Source organism: Lucilia sericata, unplaced genomic scaffold (genome assembly GCF_015586225.1).
Source record: "Lucilia sericata isolate MDLA Ls3-8-SP2 unplaced genomic scaffold, ASM1558622v1 Contig001971F_arrow, whole genome shotgun sequence".
Classification (NCBI taxonomy): domain Eukaryota; kingdom Metazoa; phylum Arthropoda; class Insecta; order Diptera; family Calliphoridae; genus Lucilia; species Lucilia sericata.
Window position 1 is genome coordinate 36,467 of NW_023995842.1, and position 25,236 is coordinate 61,702.

Sequence of the window (25,236 nt, forward strand, 5' to 3'; positions counted from 1 at the left end):
ACTAAAGATAATGGAATGAATTTTGTCACACCTTATTTTCTTTACCCAGGGATCAAAAATGTTTAAACTCAAAACAATTGATTCAAAATTTCTCATAGTCCCCATAAAAAGGTACATATTCTCGGAAATAGATTTTGTCCAAAGTTGGACAATATTTTTTATTTTTTTTTTATTATTAAATGAATTTTATTTTAATTTGAATTTTTATATTAATTGTTTTTACTAGAAGATTATTTGCATTTAAGATAAATTGAATTATTAAATGAACTGTATTATCTTAACATTGTAAAGTAATCTTGTATTCGGTATTCGGTACAATTGAATTGTCAAATTGTTGTAATTGTTAGCTGAATTGCCATTTTTGTATAGATCTTAAGCTTCCTTTGTGGTAATCTAAAAATAAAACAGTCACTTGTAATTCATCAGTCGTTGTGAAAACATAAAAATACTCTCCCGCTCTTTAATCTCTCAGTGCTGTGAACAAAATAAAATAAAATACAAAAAAAAACCAACTCCACTTAAACTCTACTTCATTTAGCCCGGCAGAACAAAAGGTAATTATCCCTCATTCCCCTCTCTTAAAAGAAAAGAATTATTATTTATTAATTCCCCGCTATCTTTCTTTTCTTTTTTCTCCGCAACCGCCAATAATTATAATAACTCGGACGAGAGTTATTATAATTATCAGAAAACTTCTTTTAGATTGCTCCATTGTTTTTCCCCCGCTCTACCAATCTAGAAGAAGTTACTCTAGTTTATTTCATGGTCACTTCGAACCGCTGAAAATTGAAACCAACAAAATACCAACAAATTTCTCTACGAAAATCACCGCAAGAATGAGGTAAACTACATGCTCATCAGTTTTAAAAGCCGGACAAAACGTAAGTAAAAATCTCTTTTTTTTACACAAAATTCCCACTTGCGCACACATACATACACTCATCAAAAAAAATCACAAAAATCACATAAAAAAAACATCATATATCTCTCTTTATTAAAGTGCAAGAAAAGAGAATATTTAAAATTCAAAAAACAACCCTTAAAATCATCTCGCTCATAAAAAGTATTAAAACAAAATATACATAGCTCTCCAAAAAAAAAAATTAAAGTAAAAAAAAAAACATACAACAAGTGCTAAAAATTTCCAAAAATTGCAAAAAAAAATCCCTATAAAAAAAATTTTATTTATGTATATATGTAAATGTGTTACAAATAAATAATTAGCAAAGTGAAAAATTATTTTGCTTAGAAAAGTGCAAAAAAAATATATAAATACATATATAAAATTATATAAAAAGTGAAATAATTCGTGTCGCCATATAAAAAATTACGGTTCCCTATATATTTAAAATTAAAAAAAAGCGCAAATTTTTACATAAAGAATAGCGGTTCCCTATATACGTATTTTAAAATTGAAAAAAGCGCATTTTACATAAGTGTATAAAATTAAAAAATAGCGGTGCCCTATATACTAAAAAGCGCAATTTTGTTATATAAAAACTTGTGTCGCCATATTTATTTGAAATAAATAAAAATTTGCGGTTTTTCTTATATACCAAAAAAAAAAAGTTTAATAAATAACGCCATATTGAGAAAAAATTGTGACGCCATATTTTTTTAAATAAGTAAAATCGGTATTTTATTTTAATTTTTTTTAATAAAAATTAAATTAAAAAAAATTATATATAAGTGCACATAATTACCGCAAAAAAAATTTTTCCCCTACCCAATACATGTTTGCATATATACATATTACTAATCCATACCTATTACAAATCTCATGTAATTATCCCGTTAAAATGTTTGTGTAAAAATATTGGTCCAAAAGAAATAAACAAACGAGAAGAAAGCAAAATTTAAAATATATTTGTTGTATGGTTTTTTATACAAGTGTTTCTCACATGAAGGAAAATACATAAATTAAAACGAAAAATATTACACCCAAAGAAAAATTAAGTGTGCTCCTAATAATTAAAAGAAAATATTACGAAGAAAGAAAAAATATTAAAGTGCAATAATAAAATAAATTTATTTTTCTGCTTAAATAAAAGTAATTTATTTTCTCAAATAAATTACTTTATTTACTCAAGTGATACTTAAAGAAAAATTCAATCACAGTTAAATTTTTATTAATATTAAAAATTGTGATAACTTGTGCTGATATTTTTCTCGAGTGTAAATAAATAAGAATTCTTTGTGTTGTTCTCATCATTTAAATATTTTTGTTGTTGCTTAAACTGAAATAAAATTACATACAGTCCACTGCAAAGAATTATAAGCAACAACAACTTAAATAAAGAACAATAAAAATAAAAACAATATTAACAACACAAAGTTATTATTTAAAAAAAAAAAAGTTTACTACTCGCTAAAAAACAAAACTTAAAATAAAAAATAATAAATTGAAATAAAATTTTTCCAAAATTATTAAAAGCAGAAAAATAAATTTGTTATTATTTTAATCTCATTAAATTATCCCAAATCAAAATATTTTACTAAATCAAAATAATTACTCAACTCAAAAATATTAAATAAAAAGTGCAAGTGTAAAAGTGTATTCGGAAAAAAAATCGCTTAATAGTGGTCGTGTTGTCATCACTTATATTTTTTTTCATATACATTCTCGCTCATTCTCAATAAGGGTTACCATCGTGCTTTTTCAGTAATCCGACACAATCAAGTGTTACCATAGTGCTTTTTTAATTTATCGGGAAAAATTATAAACAAAATAATTTTTTAATGAAATAAATTTCATTTTTAATTTTTACAAAATTTTTTAACGCAATTAGTAATTTTTTTTTACTGATTTAAATAAATTTAAATAATTTCAATTCAATAATGCCTTACTATTTATTTAACGTTTTTTGAAAAATTAAATCCCCTATATAAAGCGCAATAGCACATAGTAACAATTTACAAGCGAATAAATACACTTTTAAACGTGCACATTTATAAAATTTGAAAAATTTTACAATTTTAAAATTATACTATATTATACATATCCCATCTCTATATCTTAATATTTAAATTTTGTTTACAGCTCAATTCGAATATCTTTATTCTCAAATAATGCTAAAGTTTAACTAGTTATCTAGTTCTGAGATATAAAAAGATAAAGAGAATAAAAGAATATCGAATAATTTTTTTTTAAATTTGTGTGAAAACTCTTTTTCTTGAAATTTGTTTCGTTATTCTCAACGACTGCTAAGAAATTAACTAGATATAACTTATCTAGTGTTATAAATCAATAGCCCCATTAAATATAAAGAGAATATTGAAATACAAATAACCTTGTTTGAAATACAAAAACTTAATTTGCTCTAAAATTTTAATTTTTTTTTTTATTTCTGCGATTTGAATTACCCTTTTTAACTAGATATCAGCTCTAGTTATAGGATTTTTTGGCTCTAAATTTAAATTTTATTCCGCGATTTTATTTACCATTTTAACTAGATATCAGCTCTAGTTATAGCCCTTCTTTAATGATCGAAAGATAAATTTGGTTGAAAATTATAAAAACTAATTTGCTCTAAATTTAGTTTTTTATTTCCGCGATTTGATTCACCTTTAGCTAGATATCAGCTCTAGTTTTTCTCTAATAATCGCATATAAACAAACCACCGAGAATAATACAAATTAGACAATTTTGCCCAAAATTACATTTTTTTTTAAATTTTTTATCACTTCGTAAATTATTCTATTCGTATACTCAATTTTTAACGAGATAATTGGTATCTAGTGCTATAACGCTATAGCCCCTTTACCCAGAGTATAAAGAAATACGAATAATTGATTAAGTGAAATTTTAAATTAAAACTTTTTCTTTATGTTCATATTACTATTTTATTAGATAACCGCCTTTTCAGTAAAGTGAATAAAGAAAAGTTATTAAAATTTGAAATTAAATTTCAATTCGCCGCTATCGATACTACTTCTTTATGTTCATATTACTATTTTAATAACCGCTTCTCAGTAAAGTGAATAAAGAAGAACGATAAAAAATTTTTAATAAATACCTAATTCTCGTTTGGTTTACTTTATATTTTATCCGCTTTCACCAAATACCAGCCCTTTTAATAAAAACATTTTTACAAAAAGTTGCAATTATCCACTTTTATTATATCCGTTTTTACGAAAAAGAATAAAATTTTGAAGAAAATTTTTATTCTCGTTTCATAACTCAGCTTTTAATAGCTTATACCCTAATTTACCGCTATTACAAAGAAATTAAATTTCAATCACTACGCTTTAAAGCTAAAATAAGCTTAAATCTATATTAAACTCATTTCAATATGACTTCTACATCAAATACAAAGTCTACTTCAGCTCCAAAAGAGCGCTTTGTATTCGACTGCGACCATCTTCTCCAATTTTGTGACAGATTCAATAGAACGCCTATTGAAGAACAATCTGAATCTGTTCTTGAAGTAAAATTAAAAGATTTGGACGCAAGATGGGTTAAAGTCGAAACTTCTTATGAAGGAGTCATGTTAGCTTCTGATAACTCTATAAAACCCGAATTTAAAGAAGAAGCGAAAACTAATTTTAATGCGTGTGTAGACGCATATTACTTATGTACATCTCAAATTCTTGATTTAATAAAAGCTACTAGACTAGATAGTTCTAATGTAGCAGGGTTCGAGGCAGCAGCCCGATACTCAATCCCAAACCAACCACTCACTCAAAATTTTGCGCCAGATAACTCAAGTAACTGTATAAAACTTCCCCCTTGCGATACAGAAATATTTAAAGGCAGTTACGAACAATGGCCATCGTTTCGTGACATGTTCACGGCCGTATATATAAATCACTCAAAACTGTCTCCTGTCACAAAATTATACCACCTTCGAAATAAAACACGAGGGGAAGCTGGTGACATTGTAAAGAGATATCCCTTATCTCATGAAAATTTTGAATTAGCGTGGAATGCTTTGAAAACCCGCTATGAAAACAAACGTGTTCTGGTTGATAACCAAATAAAACTCCTTTTTAATATTCCGCCAGCAACCGCTGAAAACAGCGAATCAATTAGAAGAATACAATCTTCAGTTAATGATTCGCTAGCAACTTTAAGAACTCTCGGGGTAGAAGTTGAAAGTTGGGACCCTATTTTAATTCGCCTAATTTCAACAAAATTGCCAGATTTTACTCTTTCGCTTTGGGAACAGTCTTTAACTTCCCCTCGAGAACTTCCCAAGTGGTCTCAAATGTCACAATTCCTTGTTGACAGATATGAAGCAGTAGAACGCATCAATAGCATAAAAACTTCAAAAAGTTGTTTTACTTTAACAAATGCACCTGAAACCAAAATACAAACATATACATCTCAAGAAAATCTCTATGATCCCGAATGTAAACTCTGTAATGAAATTCACTTGCTAAGAACATGTCCCAAATTTAGAACCTTTACGGTACAACAAAGAGTGGATTACGTGTTTAAAAAAAAAATTGTAATAATTGTTTGAGTTCATCTCATTTTATACTAAATTGCAAAAATAAAAAAACTTGTCTCCATTGTAAAAAAAATCATCATACTTTGCTTCATATGAGACCAAAGTTACAAAATCCCGCTCAAATCCCAGAACACTCGCAAAAAAATCAAGATCCAAAAGAAAATAAAAATATAACTTATAAAACTTTGTCGAATTCTGCCCAAACTGAAAAAATTACACCTCAAAATGATTTCCCAACATGCTCAAATCAAATTCAAGCTAATTGTTCAATGAATAATGAAAATATTCTGTTGCGTACTGCATTAGTACAAATTGATCATCAAGGTCAACTTTTTACTGTTAGGGCTCTAATAGACCCTGGTTCTCAACGAACATTTTTAACAGAAAAAGTTCGTAATCGTCTTCAATTACCTTATCAAAATTCTTATTTTGAAATTATTGGTATTGGCGGCCAAAAACAAATAGCTAACAAAGAATGTGAATTCGTATTATACGCAAAAAGACACAATTTAAGAATTCCAGTTAAAGCTATGGTAATGCCCAAAGTCACTAAATGGCTTCCAACATATTCTTTTGAAATACCTGATTCGCCTGAGCTTTCTGAATTAGATCTAGCAGATCCAACTTTCAATAAATCTGCTCAAATTGATCTTATTATAGGAAATGATTATGAACAATTTCTTAATTTAGAAGGTATTAAAAAGAATGTATGTGGTCAAACTTCAGCTTATCACACTGTTTTTGGTTGGGTGCTTAGTGGTCCCATTAAAACCCAAACTATTCAAACTTTTACCACATCGGTCACACAATGTGAAACTTCAGATTTAAATAATACATTAAAAATGTTTTGGGAACAGGAAGAAATTCCTACTTCTCATCCAGTCACCATTGAACATGAAATTTGCGAAAAGTTTTATACACAAACTACAACTCGTCATGAGAATGGTAGATACGTCGTTCGACTACCATTCAGATCAGAATTTCCCGACAAAGTTTCCCTTGGCTCATCCCGATACATTGCATTAGCTCAATACTCCAGAATGGAGAAAACACTCGCAAAAGATCCAGAACTTCAAGCTCAATATAAAGCAGTTCTGAACGATTATATAACTCTAGATCACATGGAAGAAACTTCTTCCAGTGAAATTGTATCCCAAGATAAATATTATTCTTTTTACTTACCGCACCACGCAGTTGTTCGCCCAGAACACAAAACGACCAAATTAAGAGTCGTATTTAACGCATCAAGAAAATCAAAATCTAAATTCTCGCTCAATGATGTGTTATACACAGGTCCCACTCTACAAAATGATTTAATTACGATTATTCTCAATTGGAGAAAATACCAATATGTATTTAGTGGCGACATACAAAAAATGTATCGCCAAATACTTGTGCACCCTGCTGATAGATCTTTTCAAAGAATTTTATTTCAAACTGAGTCAGATGAACCAGTTAAAGATTATCAGCTCAAAACCGTCACTTTTGGCATAAATTGTGCTCCCTATCTCGCGATTCGGACACTTCTTCAACTCGCAACAGATTATTCAATTGAAGAAACTCGTTCTGCTCAAACTCAACTTATTGAAACATTAAACTCAGCAGGTTTCCCATTAAAGAAAATTACTGCTAATCCGCAATTACTTGCTCATTTGCCCAAAGAAGATCTTTATGATTTAGACTTCTTACGTTTTCACGAAGCAAGTTCTACTAAAACACTTGGCATCAAGTGGAATGCAATCACTGATACATTTTCTTATAGTTTTTTCACCCATCGATGAATCTCAAAGAATAACAAAACGTCAAATTTTATCTTCAGTTGCAAAACTTTTTGATCCAGCTGGATGGCTTGCACCAATCGTCATCAGAGCAAAAATGCTGATGCAGCAGCTGTGGTTAGAATGGGATGAAGATGTTTCATCTGAATCTCTTCAAAAGTGAAATAATCTAGTTCGAGATTTATCTCATATAGAAACAATTTCCATTCCACGCTGGTTACAGTATACGCCATCTGACGATATTCAAATCCACGGATTCTCAGATGCGTCTAAAACTACGTATTGTGCTACAGTGTTTATTCGATGTAAAACGAAAACTTATAACACTTTCGTAAATTTACTTGTAGCAAAAAGTAAAGTGGCACCAATTCAAACTGTTTGTCTACCAAGACTGGAACTAAATGGTGCAGTTTTGCTATCAAAATTGGTAAATTACGTAATTTCTTCATTAAATTTTAATACTAACGAAATCTTTCTTTGGACTGATTCATCCATTGTGTTAGGTTGGCTCTCTAAACACCCATCTACGTGGGAAACATATGTTGCAAATCGTATTGCAGAAATTCATCGTTTAACGCCAAACGCCATATGGAAACATGTCCCAACGCATGATAATCCAGCAGACTTGGGAACTCGAGGTTGTAAACCTCAAGACCTTGTTCACAATTCACTTTGGTGACATGGACCATCGTGGCTAACTAAACCATCGTCTGAGTGGCCTAACAGAAATCCTTTAAAAAACCCTGAATGTCCAAAGAAAATAGTATCAATGCATTCAGAAACCCAAAAAACAGATATTCTTGAAAGATTCTCGTCGTATAGCAAAGCCTTACGTATTATCTGCTATGTTTTTCGATTTATTAACAAATGTAAAAAGTTAATTCCGCTACTCAATTATCTTTAACTCAAGATGAAATGAAATTTTTGAAAAAATAGACTCATAATACTCGCTCAAAAAACATTCTATTTCGAAGAATACGAATGTTGCTTAAAATCTCAAACATTACCCAATAAAAGTTCGCTAAAATCCCTTAATCCATTTATAGACTCGAACTCAATTTTACGAGTAAATGGAAGATTATCGCAATCATCACTTCCCTATAGCGAACGCTATCCTATAATTTTACCCGGTAATTCACATTTTTGTAAACTTTATCTCAAATATTTACACGAATTCTTATCCCATGCCGAATGTGGTCAAATGTGCCGAATGGTACAAACTGAATTTTATGTATTCAGACTCAAGCCTCGTGTAAAAAATATAATACGAAACTGTAAAACTGGTATAATTTACAAACAGCAACCCTGTTCTCAAATAATGGCTCCTCTACCCCCTACCAGATGTAATTTGTCGCTACCTTTTCAAATAACTGGCATAGACTTTGCTGGACCTTTTGAGCTCAAAGCGTCAGCTTTACGAAAATCTACTTTTGTCAAAGGGTACGTAAGCGTATTCGTTTGCTTTAGTACGAAAGCTGTTCACTTAGAAGTATGCTCTGATCTGTCTTCAGCGGCATTTCAAGCAGCATTTTCTCGTTTCGTTGGGAGGCGAGGACTACCCCAAAGGGTAGTATCTGATAACGGTAGAAACTTTGTAGGGGCTAGTAGAGAACTTTTACGAGAATTTTCCTCCTTTATAAAAAACGCATCTCAAGATATAGCTCAAAAGTACTTGACACACGGCTTTGAGTGGAAATTTATTCCCCCACACGCTCCTCATATGGGCGGCTTATGGGAAGCCGCCGTAAAAAGTTTCAAATTTCATTTAAAACGAATTACTGGTGCTCAAAAATTCACATTTGAAGAATTCTCAACAATTATAACTCGAATTGAAGGCGTACTAAACTCTCGCCCAATCTCAGCTTTATCTGAAGACCCTTCAGATCTAACTGCTCTAACCCCAGGACATTTCCTAAGAGGAGCCCCGATAATGGCTCTCCCAGAACAAGATTATCAAAATATATCTCTTATTAATAGGTGGGAAAAATTAAAAGCTATGCATCATCAATTCTCAATACGCTGGAAAAATGATTATCTTAAAACTTTACACAAACGCTATAAGTGGAAAAACTCTACTACAAATCTTAAAATCGGAGATCTCGTCCTTGTAATGGACGATCTTCAGCCGCCTTACGAATGGCGTCTAGGAAGAATCGAAAAAACTTACTTTGGTTCAGATAATAATGTACGCATTGCCGAAGTAAGAATAAGCTCAGGAATCATTACTCGGCCCATCGTCAAATTATGTTACCTACCATTTTTAAGCGAAAATCATGATTAGAATTTTAACTTAGATTAAAATTCTAATCCAATATAAATAATATCATAAATAATATCTCCTGTAGCAATACCTTTTTATATATTTTAATTACTCTAACACCTTTCACACTAATCTCTCATTTAACACTTCTCATTTTTACACTTTCACACTTAACAATCCCTAATTTTCCCAGCACTAATCCACCTTCATTTGTTTTGTCAGTTACTTACACTTTGTTTATCCCCACCTAGATCCAACCGAAGACTTACCGCAACCCGGCCAAGAGAGGACCCCAGCCAAGAGGAATACCGTAGCGATGCTACCAACCGGCCAAGCGAACGTAGCAGCCAAAGCCGCAGCAATCACCGCAGGTCCGCTTCCCGACGTCCAAGCGAAAGTCGCAACCGACAAGATCACCGAAACCGCACCAGTCATCATCAAAACAGATTGGATCCTGACCTATACCAGTGTGTGCTCTGTATGAGGTTCCATGCCATACGTTTTTGTCCAAAATTCCTCAGCATGACCGTCATCCGGAGGATAGAAGTGGTCACGAGACACCGCTATTGCGTGAACTGTTTGGCTAAAAGCCACGTAGTGCGGTCTTGCACCTCTATGGCAAGCTGCCGAAGATGCCATAGGTTCCATCACACGATGTTACATCCACCAAACATTCGTGTCACCGTCGGCAGCCAAACCACACAACGACGTCATCCTCGGCCCAAGCCGCAAAGACAAACCCAGCCCTCAACCATTCAACGTTCTCAGCTGAACCAGGTCCAAACTATCACACCACATACACCAACTACCCAACCTATCATTCAACATCCATCACCAACCCAGTCCGCCACGCTCACAGCACCCAATCAACAAATCATTCTCGAGGCCATTAAATCATTGGCCAACGTACTTTGTGCCACTAATAACGGGCCATCTGTTGCCTAAAGCCAAGGCCGGCGGCATGTCCAAAGTTGGACAATATTTTTTATTTTTTTTTTTTATTACTAAATGAATTTTATTTTAATTTGAATTTTTATATTAATTGTTTTTACTAGAAGATTATTTGCATTTAAGATAAATTGAATTATTATGAATTATTAAATGAACTGTATTATCTTAACATTGTAAAGTAATCTTGTAATTAGTAATTAGTATTCGGTACAATTGAATTGTCAAATTGTTGTAATTGTTAGCTGAATTGCCATTTTTGTATAGATCTTAAGCTTCCTTTGTGGTAATCTAAAAATAAAACAGTCACTTGTAATTCATCAGTCGTTGTGAAAACATAAAAATACTCTCCCGCTCTTTAATCTCTCAGTGCTGTGAACAAAATAAAATAAAATACAAAAAAAAACCAACTCCACTTAAACTCTACTTCATTTAGCCCGGCAGAACAAAAGGTAATTATCCCTCATTCCCCTCTCTTAAAAGAAAAGAATTATTATTTATTAATTCCCCGCTATCTTTCTTTTCTTTTTTCCCCGCAACCGCCAATAATTATAATAACTCGGACGAGAGTTATTATAATTATCAGAAAACTTCTTTTAGATTGCTCCATTGTTTTCCCCCCGCTCTACCAATCCACAGTGGGGCAGAATGGACATTTTTTGGAAATAAATCTGGCATTTCTAAACGGCTAATCCGATCGGGATAAAATTTGGCGTGAGCGTAGCCAAGGAGTATTCGAGTTTAAGTTTTGAAGATGAACGCTGCAGATGCCCCAGGGACGGCGCTGTGGCGGCTCAAAGTAGGGTACCTACGACATGTAAAATTTTTAAACTCGTGCCATTTTTTTGTTTTTCACCCAAATACAAAATTTTATATTTTGTGAAAGCGCTCGACGAGATCTTGATAAAACATGCTTGGACATACTACTTATCTCTTATAATATCCGAGTTATAGGCATTTAAAAATTTAGTGATACAAAATTTACCATACCTTGGTCCGCCTTTTTTTGAATACCGGGCGTAATTTTGGACCAAATGGACTCAATTTTTTCTTGTTAGTTAGACAACAAAATTTCTAATAATATACAAAAAATTTCAGATCAATATCATTTACAGATCCAAAAATATACGTTTTTTAATTTAAAAATTCAAAAAATTTTAGATTTTTGGCGTTTTTTTTTGCCAAAAATGTGTCTTAACTCTTTTATTAATAAAATAAAATTTTCTTTAAGAACATATAACAATTTTATAGTTTTCTAAAAGGTATCTTTACGCAGAACGCTTTGGCGTAAAAAACTGGTCCTATTTTTTGAAAATGTTGCCACTGCGTCCTTCCGAATATGACCTATTTTTTATCAAAACTTCAACTTTGGGCGACATGTTCTAAAATCCCAAAGCTGGGATCAGAAAAATGAAAGCAGTTTTGGAAACCTCAATATGTTTTATATTTACTCCAAAAGTATTTTCCCAGCCCTGAAAGAAATGTGGACCCTATGGGCAAAAATGTAAAAAATCCCATTTTTGGGATTTTCTTTCCTATTATTGGGAATTGCGGCATGCCCTTTGACCTTTTCAATTTTTTTTTTTTTTTGCATTTTCTTATTTGAAATGACAAATTTAACAAGCGTTGAAAATTTCATTGAGTTTTATTCATAAATAAAGATTTTGTCTTATATTACATATTTGTTTAATTTCTAAAACTATGATTTATATCAAAATTTTAATAGGGTCGCAGATAGCTACAACAATTTAGTCCATATTTATCCCTTAATATCATTTTTTAGTTAGATATGGAAATTCTCGACCCTTTACAAAAAATTTCAAGCCAATATCTCAATTACATTCAAAAATATGTTCATTTAAACCTGTGTCCTTTAATTTCATCTTTTCATATTTTAATATTAAGTATGACAGAACATATATTTGGTTTTGAATGAAATATTTGGACAATTTTTAAAAATTATTTAGTTAATTATTTTATTAAAGACTATTTTAAGTACCATATTTAATAAATCTAAAATGAAGATTACATTAAAGTTAATGATGTGGAAGCTTGTATTGATATATCATCTTTGCTCGAAAACACAGCATCAAGAATTGTGTCAGACTTTTCAGAAGACCAACTAAGGAAAATTCATAACTGTGATGTTGTCTTAATATGTAAGTGGGGATGTGACGGTTTATCAGCACTTCCAGAATACAAACAAGCTTGTGGAAGTCGGACATTAGCAGACTACAAAAGTGTATTTATGTCATCATTAGTGCCATTACGAATTCGTTCATATTCCCTTAATCCATCATCGTCAAGCATCGGAAATTCATTTGAAGATATATGGATCAATACAACTCCGGGTTCAAAAAATTTTTGTAGACCCATTGGATTTGAATATATAAAGGAGTCAAAGAAAACAACAAAAGATATAGTGGAATATTTAAAGATGAAATAAATGCAATGGAGCCCATTTGCATAAAAATAAAGGAATTCTCTATTAACGTATCATATCAGCTAAGCTTAACAATGATTGATGGAAAGGTCGGCAATGCCATAACAGAAACTTCTTCCTTCTAGAGATGCTCAATATGTAATGAGAAAAAGTCGCAATTCTCAAATATAAACAAAAGCAGAAGTATTAATGAAGCAGTCCTGTCTTTCGGAATTTCACCACTTCATGCCAGAATACGATTTTTGGATTACTTTTTACACATAGCATACGACCTCAAATATAGAAGTGTGCCAGAGAATCTAACTAAATCAACAAAAAATAATGAAGAATTGAAAGAACTGAGAGCTGCGGAAATCCAAGAAGAATTTAAAGTTCAGATGGGATTAAACATCGACAAACCACTTCCAAGTTGCGGTAGTACAAATGACGGTAATACGGCGAGAAGGTTTTTTCGTGATTTTGAAATTACTTCAAAAATAACTGGAATCGACAAGGAGTTACTTCGAAGAGTTAACACTATTTTAATGGCACTGAATAGTAAACATAAAATTAATGGAAATCGATTTGGGGAATATATATCTGAAATTTCTAAATTACTTGTATCTCTGTACCCATGGAGGGAACTAACACCAACAGTACACAAAGTATTGTGTCATGTTCAAATAATAATTGAATCGAATATTCTTCCACTTGGAGAGTTAACAGAAGAAGCCCAGGAAGCGAGATTTTAAGCATGTTCAACTATTCAGCTCAACAAAATGCTCCAGGCAATCACAGAATGAAGATATTTTTAATATTTTACTTCTATCTTTTGATCCTGTTCTTTCAACTATGCGAAAAAGATGGATTTGTTATGAAACTCTATCATCTCAAAACAAGGAAGATTTAAAGTACTTATATTACCTTCTGGATATGTATACCGATATGACAGATTATTTTATAGAATATAAGTAGTGTTAGGAATTAACTATATAAGTAGGTTGTAAGAATTAATTGTATTATGTTTAAGATAAACAGTTCAAATAAAAATAGCTATTATACTAACTGTGTAAATTGTGTTAAATTGTGTTTTATGTTTCGGTGGGCGGGAAAGGTGGTTTGTGTGGGGTGATTTAGGTGTTGTTGTGCGTGGCTCATAATAAAATTATAATTTTTTTATTGCATATACAATTTTACAGTCTTTAATAAAATAATTAACTAAATAATTTTTAAAAATTGTCCAAATATTTTATTCAACACCAAATGTATGTTCTGTCATACTTAATACTAGAATATGAAAAAGATGAAATTAAAGGACACAGGTTTAAATGAACATATTTTTGAATGTAATTGAGATATTGGCTTGAAATTTTTTGTAAAGGGTCGAGAATTTCCATATCTAACTAAAAAATTATATTAAGGGATAAATATGGACTAAATTGTTGTAGCTATCTGCGACCCTATTAAAATTTTGATATAAATCATAGTTTTAGAAATTTAACAAATATGTAATATAAGACAAAATCTTTATTTATGAACAAAACTCAATGAAATTTTCAACGCTTGTTAAATTTATCATTTCAAAAAATTGAAAAGGTTAAAGGGCATCCCGCAATTCCCAAAAATAGGAATGAAAATCCCAAAAATGGGATTTTTTACATTTTTGCCCATAGGGTCCACATTTCTTTCAGGGCTGGGAAAATACTTTTGGAGTAAATATAAAACATATTGAGGTTTCCAAAACTGCTTTCAGTTTTCTGATCCCAGCTTTGGGATTTTAGAACATGTCGCCCAAAGTTGAAGTTTTGATAAAAAATAGGTCATATTCGGAAGGACGCAGTGGCAACATTTTCAAAAAATAGGACAAGTTTTTTACGCCAAAGCGTTCTGCGTAAAGATACCTTTTAGAAAACTATAAAATTGTATATATTCTTAAAGAAAATTTTATTTTATTAATAAAAGAGTTAAGACACATTTTTTGCAAAAAAAACGGCAAAAATCTAATATTTTTTTGAATTTTTAAATTTAAAAACGTATATTTTTGGATCTGTAAATGATATTGATCTGAAATTTTTTGTATATTATTGGAGATTTTGTTGTCTAACTAACAAGAAAAAATTGAGTCCATTTGGTCCAAAATTACGCCCGGTATTCAAAAAAAGGCGGACCAAGGTATGGTAAATTTTGTATCACTAAATTTTTAAATGCCTATAACTCGGATATTATAAGAGATAAGTAGTATGTCCAAGCATGTTTTATCAAGATCTCGTCGAGCGCTTTGTATTTGGGTGAAAAAATGGCACGAGTTTAAAAATTTTACATGTCGTAGGTACCTTACTTTGAGCCACCACAGCGCCGTCCCTGGGGCATCTGCAGGGTTCATCTTCAAAACTTAAACTCGAATACTCCTTGGCTACGCTCACGCCAAATTTTATCCCGATCGGATCAGCCGTTTAGAAATGCCAGATTTATTTCCAAAAAATTACCCTTCTGCCCACTGTGCAATCTAGAAGAAGTTACTCTAGTATATTTCAGATTTAAAAATCATTTTTTTTTTGCTTTGAACAACAATATTTTCATTGTTTTTATAATTTCTAGAATATATTCTTCCTAATATACACAATTTGAATGACGAAATACCAATTTTGTTTATTTTATTGTGCTTTCTTTTAAGCAGATTTAGATTTGTCCGACACTGTATTTCTTTTCAAAAGTTTAAAAATCAATAATCAAAACATGAACCATAAAGGAAACAAGTTAGAGTCCTATATTCGACTATGCCGAATCTTCAATACCCTCCACCAGTAAGCCACTTTTTATTAAAACAAAATTTTTGTTTCCGTAGTGAGGGTACTAACATTTATCATTTTGATTAGGTCCAGAAAAATTTGTATTAGTAGGCCAGTTCGAAAACATTTTAATAGAATGATTTATATTTAAATACATCATTTAATAACAAATTAAGTGGTATTAAGTGATTTTCAGAAGTGAACCGTATATGGGAGCTAAGACAACTTAAGGACCGATCCGGAAAAAATCGGTATTATGATTTATATATACAAAATACACATTTATGTGGAATTTTATCCCGATAACTTTGATTGTAAATGTGCGTTTACGTGAGTTGTGGCCAATTATGGACCGATTAGGAAACAAATTCGTATAATAATTTATATGTAAAAAATATTCGGAAAAAATTCGCAGACAAAACATATTTGCGTCGAATTTTTTCAAGGTAGTTTTATTTGACAATGAAATACGTACGTTTAAGTGATTTTCGGAAGTGGGACTTATATGGGAGCTATGACCAATAATGGACCGATCCGGAAAAAATTTGGTAGAATGATTTATATGTGCATAAAGCATATTTAAGTCGAATTTTATCCCGATAGCTTTAGAATTCAATGAAATATGTAAATGCTATTTCCGGAAGTGGGAGCTATATGGGAGCTAAGAACAATTACGGGCCTATCAGGAAAAAAATTCTTAGAGTGATTCATATATAGACAAAACACATTTGTATCGAATTTTATAATGATAGCTTTATTTGACAATGAATTATGTGCGATTAAGTGATTTTTGGAAGTAGGCCTTATATGGGAGCTATGCCCAATAATGGAGCGATCCGAAAAAAATTTGGTAGAATGATTTATATGTACACAAAACATATTCAACTCCAATTTTATCACCATAGCTTTATTTATCAATGAAATATATGCGTTTATGTGATTTTTGAAAGTGGACCTTATATGTGAGCTATAACCAATTGTGGACCGACACAGATCTACGTTGGTAGTATTATTTCAAATTATATTTGCATGTACAAAATTTTCTGTTGATACCGATATATTTGAGGAAGTTATTAACGATAAACTAATTTCCGGAAATATATACCTTTGTATGGGGGCTATGGGAAATATTGGATCAATTGTTATGATTTTGCACAGACCTACTTGATCCCTGGTAGTTTCCGAGAAAACTACTTAAGAATTAAGAAACAACAAGTTAGAGTGTTATATTCGGCTATGCCGAACCTTAAATACCCTCCACCAGCAAGCTAGTTTTTATTAAAACCCATTTAACTATCTAATTATTAGATAACTTCACAAAATTTTTGTTTTCGTAGTGAGGGTACACTAACATTTATGAATATGTGGAACTAATTTTGATTAGATTCATAAAATTTTATATTAATGTGGGATTAGGACATTAACTGATCTTACGCTAACCCTACATTTCAATTATTACAAACGAAAAAGAATGTCAATAAAACATTTTGGAAAAGACTGGTACAGAGATTATGAACAGACAGACAAGAGTAGAGTTAAAGTAGAAGACGAAGATCCTAGATGTAAAGAAGTGAACAGTCGCTGTGTAAAATTAAAACTAAATACCTAAACTTAATTATAATTTAGTATAAGTGAACTGAATTAATAACACTGTGTGACACTAAAAAACACTCGTTACGCGATATAATGCTTTTTATAGACCTAGATGAGTAGATCATTTTACCATTTTTAGAATCTTCAATATACCCTAAAAATCGGAAGCTAAAATAAAAAAATATTTAAACAAGTAAGAAATTATAGTCGGGCGAGGCCGACCATATAATACCCTACACCTTTGACAAAAATATAATGTGATTTATTTGCAATAATAAAGCATTTAAATTGAATTGTACCTTGCCTCAGATATACATACTTAAGCCGTTTATTGTTGAATAAAATTGTGGACATTTAAGTGAAATTTTGATGGGGTCTTTTCATAGGGGCTAGGGTCATATGAGGACCTATTATTATGGAATTCGTGAGGGTCATCAAATCTTGTATAGAACTTGGTTTTTGCAGCTTTTTTTTTCGAGATATGAGTATATTAAACATAATTATGAACTTAAAAGCCCTATTCGGCGGGTTCAGTTGTAAGGGGGCTAGGTGAAGTAATGGACCGATGTGAACCATTTTCAACTGGCTTCGTTTACGGTACCATAAAAGATCATGTGCCAAATTTCATTGAATTATCTCCAAAATTGCGACCTGTAGTTTGATTACAAAGTTTAAAAGCCCTATTCGGGGGTTCAGTTGTATGGGGGCTAGGTGAAATAATGGACCGATGTTAACCATTTTTAATAGACTTTGTCTACGGTACCATAAAAGATCATGTGCCAAATTTCATTGAATTATCTCCAAAATTGTGACCTGTGGTTTGATTACAAAGTTTAAAAGCCCTATTCGGGGTTTCAGCTGTAGGGGGGCTAGGTGAAATAATGGAACGATCTTAACCATTTTCAATAGGCTTCGTCCCTGGGACAATAGAAGATAATTTCATTAAATTATCTTCAAAATTGCGACCTGTAGTTTGATTACAAGGACATAGCTAAATCGACTCAGAAAATGATTCTGAGCCGATGGGTATACTTTAAGGTGGGTATAGGACCAATATTATTGTGCGTTACAAACATCAGCACAAACCCAATATACCCTCCCCACTGAAGTGGTGTAGGGTATAAAAATATGTTTTCAAATAAAGTGTGGGTCAAAAATGATCGTGAATTGTAAAAAAATGAAAAATATATATAAAAATTTGTATTTAGATCTAAATATTTTACACATCTCCGTAAATAATATAAAAGTTTGTATACTTTTTAAAAAGGACAAGGGAAACTCTTTTCAAAACCGTTGAAGAATATTAAATTGGTTAAGAAAATTTTGAGATATAATTCTTTTGGTCTGTCTATTCAACAAAAAGCGTTTTTTTACAATATCTTCCGATTTTTAGGGTATATTGAAGATTCTAAAAATGGTACTGTAATCTACTCTACTAGACCTACCAACTTCACTAGGTCTCGCGATGAGTGTATTGATTTTTTGTAAGTTTGTCACACCGTGTAATAAATGAATTCAAAATAAAAACTGTCGGTGTTTGTGTTTCATTAAAAACAATGGTAATGCCAAAAAGACACCACATTAATAGGCAAGTTTCGAACATTTTAATATAATGATTTATCTATACACAAACATACTCATGTCGAATTTTATGTGGATAATAGCTATACCCAGTGTGCTTTGCTACCCTAAAAGCAATGTAAATTAAAAAACACTATACCAAATGTTCATATTGATTTCAAAGTTTTCGTGCAAAATTTGAGGATTTTTGCTATAATAGTTTCCCAGAAATACGATTTTTTTTATTTTATTAATATGGGGGTTCCATTTCCCCTAATGAAAGTCCGCTTTTTTCTCCAAAATGTTTACATGGATGTTAAAGTTCTTTGTGCAAAATTTAAAAATTCTAACTCAAATAGTTTCCCAGATAGGCGAATTTTTGTATTCAATTTATATGGGAGGTGCCACGCCCCTACTACTAGTCCGCCCCTTTTTTCCTTAAATAATCACATTGACACTAAAGTGGTTCCAACAAAATTTGAGGACTCTAGCTGTTATATATTCTCAGATATACGGATTTAACCTTTTATTCTTATGGAGAGTATGGCTATAGTGGGCGTATAGCCATTCCGCCCATTTTCTCAACAACTATTCTTATGGACTTAGGTATTAGTGCAAAATTTTAAGATTTTAACTTCAATAGTTTCCCAGGTAAATTAATTTTAGTATGTAATTCCTATCGGGGGTACCACGCCTCCTATTGCTAGTCCCCCAGTTTTTTGTACTAAATATTTGTATTGAGGACTCTAGCTGTTATACTTTTACAGATATACTAATTTAAAATTTGTTTATATGGGAGGTGCCCACTGTGGCTAGGCTGTTCATTTTGTCAACATGTGCTCATATGGATGTCAAAGTTGTCCATACAAAATTTGAGGACTCTAGCTGTTGCAGTTTCTGAGATATGTGACTTTTAATACTGATTTTGTATGTGGGCGTGGCAGCTCGCCCTCTTGACATTTTGAAGACACTGTGAAAATTTCAAGAAAATCGGTCCAGCCGTTTAGCAGTCTATATACTTCAAACAAACCCACAAACAAACAAACAAATAAACACACATTAATTTTTATATATATAGGCTAGCTATACCTACCCTAAAAGCAATATTTTGCTTGATTTATAATACGTTATATATGAGAGATGTCAAGCAAATTATTGCAAGTTCGCCAGTTTCTATCTATCACCAATTTCTATCTATTTTATTTTAATAATATAAGAGTTTCCAAGATAAACGAAATTTAGTATTTAATTTATATATGTTGTGCCAAGGCACCCATTGAAAGTCCGCCCGTTATGCTCTAAATGTTCACATGAATGTCAAAGTTCTTCATGCAAAATTTGAAGATATACGATATAGAAGATATACCACCATCAGTGGTGATAGAGGGTATATATAAGTTTGTCATTCCGTGTGTAACACCAAGAAATATTCATCTAAGACCCAACAAGCATATATATTCTGAATCCTTATGAAATTCTGAGTCGATTTAGCTATGTCCGTCTGCCTGTCTGTCTGTCTGTGTAAAACACGCTCACGTTAAAACTAAGCAAAGGAAATCAACTAAATTCACCCAAAATATTTATTATTATCCTAAGCAGTTTGGTATTGAAAATCAGCAAAATCGGTTCACAACGTAAAAAGCTATGAGTAAAAATTTCAGACTACCTCGAAAAAAATTACGTTTTTTTCATCATTCTTTTGAAGTTTTCTCATAAACTACCAAAGATATTTCGATGAATTTTGTCACACATTATTTTTTCATGGCAGTGATCAATTATGTTGAAAATCTTTACAATCGATCCAATATTTCCCATAGCCCCCATACAAAGGTATATATTCCCGGAAATTAGTTTATCGCTAATAACTCCCTCAAATATATCGGTATCAACACAAAATTTTGCACATGCAAATATACAGAAATCATACTGTCAACGCAGATCTCAGTCGGTCCATAATTGGCCATAGCTCCCATACAAGGTCCACTTCGGAAAATCACCTAAACGCACATATTTCATTGATGAATAAAGCTATTGTGATAAAATTCGAGTTAAACATGTTTTGTGTACATACAAATCATTCTACGAAATTTTTTACGGATCGGTCCATTATTGGTCATTGCTCCCATATAAGGCCCACTTCCGAAAATCATTTAAAAGCTCATATTTCATTGTCATATAAAGCTATCTTGATGAAATTCGACACAAATATGTTTAGTCTATATATAAATCACTCTACGAAATTTTTTCCGGATAGGTCCATAATTGGTCATAGCTCCCATATAAAGTCCACTTCCCAAAATCACTTAAACGCATATATTTCATTGAATTATAAAGATATCGGGATAAAATTCGACACAAATATGTCTTGTATACATACAAATCATTTTATTAATTTTGTTACGGATCGGTCCATTATTGGTCATAGCTCCCATATAACCCCATTTCCGAAAATCACTTAAAAATACATATTTCATTGTCAAATAAAGCTATCGTGATAAAATTTGACATAAATATATTTCGTATAAATATGAATTATTCCACTAATTTTTTTTTCCGGATAGGCCCATAATTGGTCATAGCTCCCATATAAGGTCCACTTCCGAAAATCACTTAAACACATATATCTCATTGAATTCTAAAGCTATTGGGATAAAATTCGACAAAAATACGTTTTGTGTACATTCAAATCATTTCACCAAATTTTTTATGGATCGGTCCATTATTGGTCATAGCTCACATATAACCCCATTTAAAAATACATATTTCATTGTCAAATAAAGTTATCTTGATAAAATTCGACACAAATATGTTTTGTCTTTATATGAATCACTCTACGAAATTTTTTCCGTATAGGCTCCCGTAGAGGGTCCACTTACGAAAATCACTTAAACGCACATATATCTTTGAATAATAAAGCTATTTGGATAAAGTACGACTTGAATATGTTTTGTGAGCATATAAATCATTCTACCAATTTTTTTCCGGATTGTTCCATATATGGTAATAGCTCCTTCAAAAAAATCACTTAAAAGCACATATTTCATTAACAAATAAAGATATCTTGATAAAATTCGACACAAATATGTTTTGTGTAAGGTCGTAGCTCCTATACATATAAAGTTTACTTCCGAAAATCACCTAAACGCACATATTTCATTAATTAATAAATCTATTGTAGTAAAATTCGACTTGATTTTTTTTTTTTTTTTTTTGGCATATAAATCATTATACGAAATTTTTTCCTTATCGGTTGATAATTGGTCACAACTCCCATATAAGGACCATTTCCGAAAATTACTCAAATGAACATTAACAATCAAAGTTATCGGGATAAAATTCGACATAAATGTGTATTTTGTATATATAAATCATTCTACGGATTTTATCTTCCGGATCGGTCCATAGGTTGTCTAAGTTCCCATATAAGGTATACTTCTGAAAATCACTAAATATCTAAAAATTAGATAGTTAAATGGGTTTCAATAAAAAGTAGCTTGCTGGTGGAGGGTATTTAAGATTCGGCATAGCCGAATATAGCACTCTAACTTGTTTCTATTTGATTCATGTGGGGAGCCCGAAGCACTTTTTCCTCCAAAATGTTCAGATGAATATTAAAGTAATTTGCAAAATTTTAAGAATCAAGTTCTATTAGTTTCCCAGATAAACAAAATTTTATATTTAATTCATATGGGAGGTGCCAAGTTCCCCATTGAAAGTCCGTCCATTATACTCTAAATGTTCAGATGAATGTCAAGATTCTTCAAGTAAAATTTGAAGAATTTAGTTTCATTAGTTTCCAAGATAAACGAATTTTTGTATTTAACTAATATGTGAGGTGCCGCTCCTCTCATGGGTAGTCCGCCAACTTATTACCCAAAATATTTAAATGGATATTAAAGTTATTCGTGCAAAATTTGAATATTCTAACTGTAATAGTTTCCAAGATAAACGAATTTTTGTATTTAATTTATATGGGAGGTGCCACGCCCCCTAATGCTATTCCGCCTACTTTTTGTCCTAAATAATCATATTGACACTAAAGTTGCTCCGACAAAATTTGAGGACTCTAACTGTTATATGATCTCAAATACACGGATTTAATATTTTCTTAATATGGGCGTGGCTCCTCGCCCACTTGGAATTTCAAAATAAAAAGTAGCCTATTACCTATTCCAGACACACAGGAATACGCTGTGATCTATGCTATGACCAATAATGGAAAAATTGGTAGAATGTTTTATATGTACACAACACATATTCAGTTCGAATTTTATCACATTAGCTTTATTATACGCTCCATAACCATCAATGGTGATGGAGGGTATATTTAACTTTTTTATTCCGCGTGTAACACCCACAAATATTAATCTAAGACCCAAAAAAGTATATTTATATATTCTTGGAGCTTATGAAATTCTGAATCAATCCAGCTATGTCCGTCTGTCTGTCTGTACAAAACATTCTCACGCTAACACGAAGTAACAGAAATTAACGGAATTCACCAAAATATCTTTAATTGTCCTAGACAGTTTGGTATAGAAAATGAGCAAAATCGGTCCACATCGAAAAAAGTTATGTTTTCCCATAAAACAAGACTAATAATCTTATAATTACAGTACAGGATGAGCTTATTGGAAATAGTTATTATGTAATACAAACAATTTAATATCAAAGAACACAAACAAATTTATATAAATTTCAAAGGGTATATTAATTATATCAACTAAAAATTGATTTCCGAAACTGCGTTGCATTGCTTTCAAATTGAATAGATGACGGCAGAGAGTTCCAAAGACGAATGCAATGTAGAAACAAGTCAGACTGCTATATTCGGCTGAGCCGAATCTTAAATACCCTCCACCAGCTACTTATACATATATTAATACTTTTCTAATTGATCAAATATTTGTAGAAATAAGTTTTCTCATGTCTTGAATAGAAACAAGTCAGAGTGCTATATTCGGCTGAACCGAGTCTTAAATACCCTCCACCAGCTACTTATACATATATTAATACTTTTCTAATTGATCAAATATTTGTGGAATTAAGTTTTCTCATGTCTTGAATAGAAACAATACAAAGATTTAAACAGCTTAAATGTATTACAATTCCATGATTTATTGAATATTACAAACACCATTTTCTTTATATTTTTATAGCGCTTAGCGATATTTAGTATTTTGCATGTATGCATTTGTGTAAAAGATTTAAGGATTTTCAAAATAAATATATATAATTCTGTTCTACACAAATTGATAATGCAACTATTTAAATACGGTTAAAGCGCTTTTAGGGACAGGACATAGTATGGGAAATATGACCAATTAAATGATTTTCTGGAGAGGACCTAGTATAAGGGCTATGACCAAATATGGACCGATCGTAAAAAATTCTTTAAGCAAAATTTCTGTTCATAAAAGCTATATTTCAGTCAAATTTTGTATCTATATCGTAATTTAGTAATAAGTAATGTGTGTTTAAGAGATTTTCTGAAGGGATCCTTGTATGGGATCGACAGCACCCATGTTATGGGTGCTATGACCACTTATGTATATAAAGACAAAATTTAAAAATTCTGTATATATATCATTATTTGGTAATGAATATTGTGCATTTAAGTGATTTTCTGGAGGAGACCTAGTATAAGAGCTATGACCAAATATGGACCGATCGTAAAACAATTTTATAGTTTAATTTATGTATATAAGAGCAATATTTTTGCTAAATGTATGGATATCAATATTTTCTAATGAGTTATGTGCGTTTAAGTGATTTTCGGGAGGGAACCTTGTATGGGAGCTATGACCAAAGTTGGACCGATCATGAAAAAATGTTCAAATAACATTTCTGTGTACAAAGATAGTATTTATGCCATATGTTTTATGGGTATCACTATTTGAGAATGAGTTATGTGCCTTTAAGTGTTTTTCTGAAAGGGACCTTGGGAGCTATGATCCATTATGGACCGATAGAAAAACAAATTCACAGTAATATTTGTCTGTATATGAGCAATGCTTGTGCTAAACTTCATATAAGTGTTTAAGTAATTTTCGGGAGGGGACCTTGTATGGGAGCTATGACCAATTATGGACCGATCAGAAAAAACTTTCACAGTAAAATTTCCTTGCGTATGAGCAATACTAGTACCAAATTTTATATGGATATCTTAATTTAGTAATGAGTTATGCGCGTTTAAGTGATTTTCGGGAGGGGACCTTGTATGGGAGCTATGACCAATTATGGACCGCTCGGAGAAAAATTGCACAGTAATATTTCTGTGCATATGAGTAATACTAGTGCCAAATTTTATATGGATATCTTAATTTAGTAGTGAGTTGTGCGCGTTTAAGTGATTTTCGGGAGGGGACCTTGTATGGGTGCTATGACCAATTATGGACCGATCAAAAAAAACTTTCACAGTAAAATTTCCTTG

The 25,236-nt window shown here is 31.5% G+C and overlaps 1 long non-coding RNA gene across 1 annotated transcript; it reads left to right on the forward strand.

Annotated features, from left to right (window-relative positions):
- Positions 1-311: 311 nt before the first annotated feature.
- LOC119613085 lies at positions 312-10,755 on the forward strand. The gene is made up of 3 exons (XR_005232205.1): positions 312-554; positions 703-881; positions 9,743-10,755. It is a non-coding gene; the product is annotated as an uncharacterized LOC119613085 (long non-coding RNA).
- Positions 10,756-25,236: the final 14,481 nt, after the last annotated feature.